Here is a 5,780-nt window from a genome sequence, read left to right as displayed (position 1 = left end):
TTTAATGTAATAAATAATAATAAATACTTTTCAATTTCATTAATGAACTTTCTTTCTAATTTCAAAATTAATAAATTAAAGTCTCATTAGTTTCATTTGTTTATTTATCTAAACTAGTTGTGAGACCCATGTACTACATGAGTTAATTTAAAATATATATATATATATATATATATATATATATATATATATATATATATATATATATATATATATAAAGGTCCAAATATTTGAGAACTTTGAATTTATAAGAAAATAAGCAAAAAGGGAAAACCTTAGAAATCCAATGTATTTTCACGAAATGCTTAAAAAAACGACTATATTATTTTTTAGTACACTAAAACCCTTACATTTTCTAAAATTCGTATTTAAGGTTTTCTGAGCTTAGAAAAACCTATTCTATTTTCATGAAAGGATTAAAAAAACCATTATATTATTTTTTTTAGTGCATTTAAACACTCATATATATATATATATATATATATATATATATATATATATATATATATATATATATATAAGGGATATATGCAGTAAAGTCCCAATATTTTCATCGATTTGACAAGAAAGTCCTAAACTTTATTTTTTTGACAGTAAAGTTCAAATTACCGGCAGTTTTTGACACTTTTACCCTTTTTCCCCGGTTAGCCAGTAATTAAGACTTTTTTTGTCAATAAAATAAAGTTCAGGACTTTCTTGTCAAATCGTCAATTAGGACTTTACTGTCCAAAAAATAAAGTTTAGGAGTTTTTTTTGTCAAATTGTTGAAAATATTGGGACTTTAGTGTATATATAATTTTTCTTTGTTATAAATTTAATGGTATGATACTCTTTAAGCATAAGAGTTATTGAAACCTTCTCTAATCAGCTAGATCCTATTGAAATCATTTACGTTTTGCTTCTTGTTAAATCGTTTTTTAATCTCAACAAACCGACATTGAAAAAAAATGAGATAATCAAGAAAGAAAGAAAGAACCAGGGTTGTGTTTACTTTTTGCAGTCTCAAAAATGGAGAAATAAGAAACAGAAAAAAACAAAATTGCCCTTCTTTCCCTTATCCACATTCACACCCTTTTTACTAGGCATGTGTTGTTTGTGTTTGTATAAAGTCAGGGCAATTTCGTTTTTTTAGGTTTCTAATTTCTCCATTTTTGAGACTGCAAAAAGCCAACACTACACTGGTTTTTTCTTTCTTTCTTGATTATCTCAATTTTTTTCAATGTCGGTTTGTTTAGATTTAAAAAACGATTTAACAAGAAGCACACGTAAAGGATTTCAATAGGATCTAACTTATTAGAGAATGTTTCAATAAATCTTATGCTTAAAGTGTATCATACCATTAAATTTCTAACCAAAAAAATTATATGTACACTAAAGTCCCAATATTTTCAACGATCTGACAAAAAAGTCCTAAACTTTATTTTTTGGACATTAAAGTCCTAATTGACGATTTGACAAGAAAGTCCTAAACTTTATTTTTTTCACAAAAAAAATCCTAATTACCGGTAAACCGGGAAAAAATGGTAAAAGTGTCAAAAACTACCGGTAATTTGGGCTTTACTGTAAAAAAACTAAAAGTTTAGGACTTTCTTGTTAAATCGATGAAAATATTGGAACTTTATTGTATATATCCCTTTTTTTAATCTAATGAATTGTAACAATAGAAACGTTGGGAATCGAGTACCTAACATTTTTTACTATCTAGGATTTACCGAGCTCAATGCCTTAAATGATACATTTTAAAAAGTATAAGGGTTTTAACGTACAAAAAAATAATATAGTGGCTTTTTTAAGACTTTAATGAATAATTATAATGAAAATATTTTTTATCTTTTAAATTTAAACAAATAATTGAAATAAATAAAAGAAACTAATAAGATTTAATTTTGAGAATTTTGAAATTAAAAGGTAAGTTCATTAATAAAATTGATATTCATTTATTACTACATTTATTATAATTATTATATTAAAGTATCAAGTTGAATTTAATAAAATAGAAAAACTCATAAAATGACATGTGAAAAAAAATTATTTCAAAATAACCACAAAATTACATTTGGCAAATTGAATAAAAGTGTGACAAGTGACAAAAAAACTTTCATTATTTGAGAAGATTATTTTTTAAGTAAATTACATGAATGGTCCCTATGGCGTGGGGTAATATACGCGTTTGGTCTCTAACTTATTTTTGAACTCGAAAGTTCCCTACTGTTTGTTTTTGTTCCGCGCTTGGTCCCTGTCTTATCTAAAACATATATTTTCCTTTGCTTTTTTAATTTATTTAGATAAACAACCCCAACCTCACCCCCACCTCACCTTATGTTACCTAAAAATATTATTTTAATTTATTAAAATAAGGACATAATAGTCCTTTTAGGTAAGATAGTGACCAAACACGTAACAAAAACAAACAGTATGAACATTTCGAGTTAAAAAATAAATTAGGGCTAAACGCGCAAATTACTCCAAACCATAGGGACCATTCATGTAATTTCTCTTCTTCTTATTATTTTTTTTAATTTAAAAGAGAAAAAATACTTTAATTTTAATAATTCAATAACTTTTTTACTTTTCTTATAAATTCAAACTTTTCATGTCATTAAAATTTAATATTTAAGTTTTCTTTTAAATAAACTCATGTAATACATGGTTTCACACCTAATATATATATATATATATATATATATATATATATATATATATATATATATATATATATATATATATATATATATATATATATCCCTACCTAATAAAAGAGTAGCACATTTGCCACGTGTCAATCAATTAGAGCTTCACATTAATTATTTGCCACTTGTCATTCTAAGGTTTTTCCTCATTAATTAAATTTCCACTAATTCACTCATCCATTTTACACATATCAAACATGTCAACAAAAAATTTATTTGTAATATATATTTTCTAATTTATTAAATTATTAATTTTTTTTATCATTGCTCAATAATTACCTTATAAATTAATTAAAATTATTTTTACCTTTCTAGTCCGTGGTGCCCACGGGTTATAAACTAGTATATATATATATATATATATATATATATATATATATATATATATATATATATATATATATATATATATATATATGGGAAAAGTGAATATACCCTTAAGGGTATATAAGCTTAGGTACCCGAACACACCATAATACGTCGTTTTGTTTGATATATTCATTATAATGTTCATAAACTTCAATCTTAAGTTGATTTACTTTCAAGATATTCGAAATTTCCGTATAATCTTTCTCTTACATCACATCTTTTTGCCGAACACTTATTAGACTATATATTGTAGATGAAAATGAAAATTATGTAAGAGAAAGATAAATGTGTAATTTATAAAAATCTTGGAAGTAAATCAAATTAGAAGTTAAATTATAAGAACATTAGACAATTAAAATGTATTATATGATACAAAACAACGTATTATGATGAGTTTGGGTACCTAAGCTTATATACCCTTAAGGGTATATTCACTTTTCCATATATATATATATATATATATATATATATATATATATATATATATATATATATATATATATATATATAAACCGTATGTACTAAAAATGGAGGAAAATGGGTCTTGAGATTTAATAGCGATTTTTTGGATGATTTATGCTGGAATTATGGTGATTTTTTTTTGGAGTTTTACCTCAGCATCAAGACAAAAGTGGATCCTTGTTCATTCGGGTCTTCGGTTACACGTTCCACCATGCCATTCTCCATGATACGATGGCAGCTTCTTGGAATCTACCGCAAACTATGTTGTCTTCCCAAGACCAGGCTTCTTCCCCCAGATATGTCACTACCAATTTCTCACATCTCCATTAAGTTAATCCACCACCGCTATCATATCTCTCTTTTTCATAGCACACAACGATTTCTTGCCTGCTTCAACCTCCCCTCATCCCTAACTCAGAGTGAAGTAAGACTAAGTTCCAACAAACGTAGTTGTTCACCGGCTGAGAGGTAGCTGTCTGCTTGCTTCCGGTCATCCTGACCTCATGCTGAAGCAGAAAACTTGATGATCGGTTTTCCTTCTTGTCGTCGGGGTTTCCCCCAAAGCTCCACTCTTGCATACCGCTGGAAACTATCGTCTGCTTCTCCTTCGGTTCCACCTTCTCATGATTTTTCTTGTGTATTTATCTCATCCCTAAAAAAAAGGTATCGAGTTCATCAAACACGAATGTTTTGAGCGGTTTTCTTCTCCTCTATTTTCTGTTATTTGTTGTAGATTCTGGATATTGTTCTTGTTTGGTAATGCGATCATTTTGGCTTGAATTTTCAATTACCAACAGGAATATTCTGGGTTTTTGGTGATTTGTAGAAATTGCTTCATGAATTGAAAGGGGTAGATTTCCTTATCGTAAGACCTGAAGCTGCTGAATCATCAGGTAACTATTTAGTATCTATAAGGCCTGCAACCCTCTCTTATTATTATTTTTTTCTCTACGCAAGTTAATGGGTTTCTTCTACGTTTAGGCACTAACAACTCAAGTTAGTTGTAAATTTAAATAGTGAAAGGCTCAAACTTTGATGATAATGTTAAATTTTTGGTTGATTTTGTAGATGGGTTTTCTTATGGCGTGGTCCAATGGTGATAACAAATATGTGAAGGAAGATTGATTTGAGGAAGTTAACGTATCAGTTACAGGTGTTGGATGAAAAGCTTTGATGTGTTTGTCCAGATGTTCCCTCTACAAGGTTCTTAAATTTTTATAACACCCTAATATCAAAAAAAGAAAATAATAAATAAAGAACACAGTTTGAAGCTTTTGAGGCATTTTACTTGACCCTGGTGAAATGGAGAAGAAAGTGTTGCTCACTTTGATTATTTTGATTTTGGGTGTTTCAAGTTTGTCTATGGTGAAAACATTGGATCCGAATAAGCTCTTTACTTGGACTGTTATGGAACTCTTTCTCTTCTTCGTGTCCCTCATCAGGTTCTTATTTATTTAAAACTCCAAATGTTTCTTACTTTTGATTTTTAGTTTCAACTAGCTTAAAATTAATTCTTAATCAATGGTCAAGTTCATGGTTCTAAGCTTGATAATGTCACAAATGACAATATTATCTTTTGTTAAACTTGGGAACGAGGCGTAAGGTTCTTGATAGAGGAGAGGCAAAGGCAATAGCTGGTGTCTTTTGGTCTTCTGCAAGAAAACTAAGCAAAATGCACATAATGGGCCATGTCATTTTTAAATTGTTCAGGTTTTCCCTTTAATGGGTGTGGATGCCTTGTCATATGATAAAAAATGGACATCTTCAAATGCACAACAATTTGTTTTCTGCACTAAATGAACTATTTGAAGGATCACTTTACCCTATATTTGGAGTACTACAATATCATAATTAAAAAACTAAAAATTGATTTAGTAACAAAAACTGCAAATCTTAGAAATACTTATTTCATACAGAAGGATAGAAAGAGCAGAACAAGGGCCACCTGTGAGATAAAAAATATGAGAGATAGTACTTTTACATGTAATAGATATGCAGGGGAAAACATACATCATGTTTAACCACGGAGAATAAGAAGACAAACCATCGATTATCCGAAGCTTGTAGATTTGTTTACAATACTGCTAAATATTTGATGAAAGAGATATAAATGACATATTCTTGCCTTTTTCCATAGTCAAATGTTAGGATTGTTTTTATAATTTACTCTTTTTTTGTTATGTAAACTTCTTGGTGCTATAAGCATTTGCTAACATGTTACACTAAAATGTCATTTGAAGAACTTTCAGTTCATTTTCT

General features: G+C 28.3%; 1 long non-coding RNA gene across 1 annotated transcript; it reads left to right on the top strand.

Moving 5' to 3' along the window:
• The first annotated feature begins 3,711 nt into the window (after nt 1–3,711).
• On the top strand, nt 3,712–4,954 carry LOC145090861 (uncharacterized). Its single transcript, XR_013701791.1, has 3 exons — nt 3,712–4,184; nt 4,319–4,414; nt 4,590–4,954. It is a non-coding gene; the product is annotated as an uncharacterized LOC145090861 (long non-coding RNA).
• The last annotated feature ends 826 nt before the right edge of the window (nt 4,955–5,780 follow it).

This window comes from Lactuca serriola, chromosome 2, assembly GCF_051521515.1.
Source record: "Lactuca serriola cultivar US96UC23 chromosome 2, Lser_US96UC23_V15, whole genome shotgun sequence".
Taxonomy (NCBI): Eukaryota; Viridiplantae; Streptophyta; class Magnoliopsida; order Asterales; family Asteraceae; genus Lactuca; species Lactuca serriola.
Note: the sequence above shows the minus strand (reverse complement) of the source record. Positions and strands in the feature narration are given on the sequence as shown.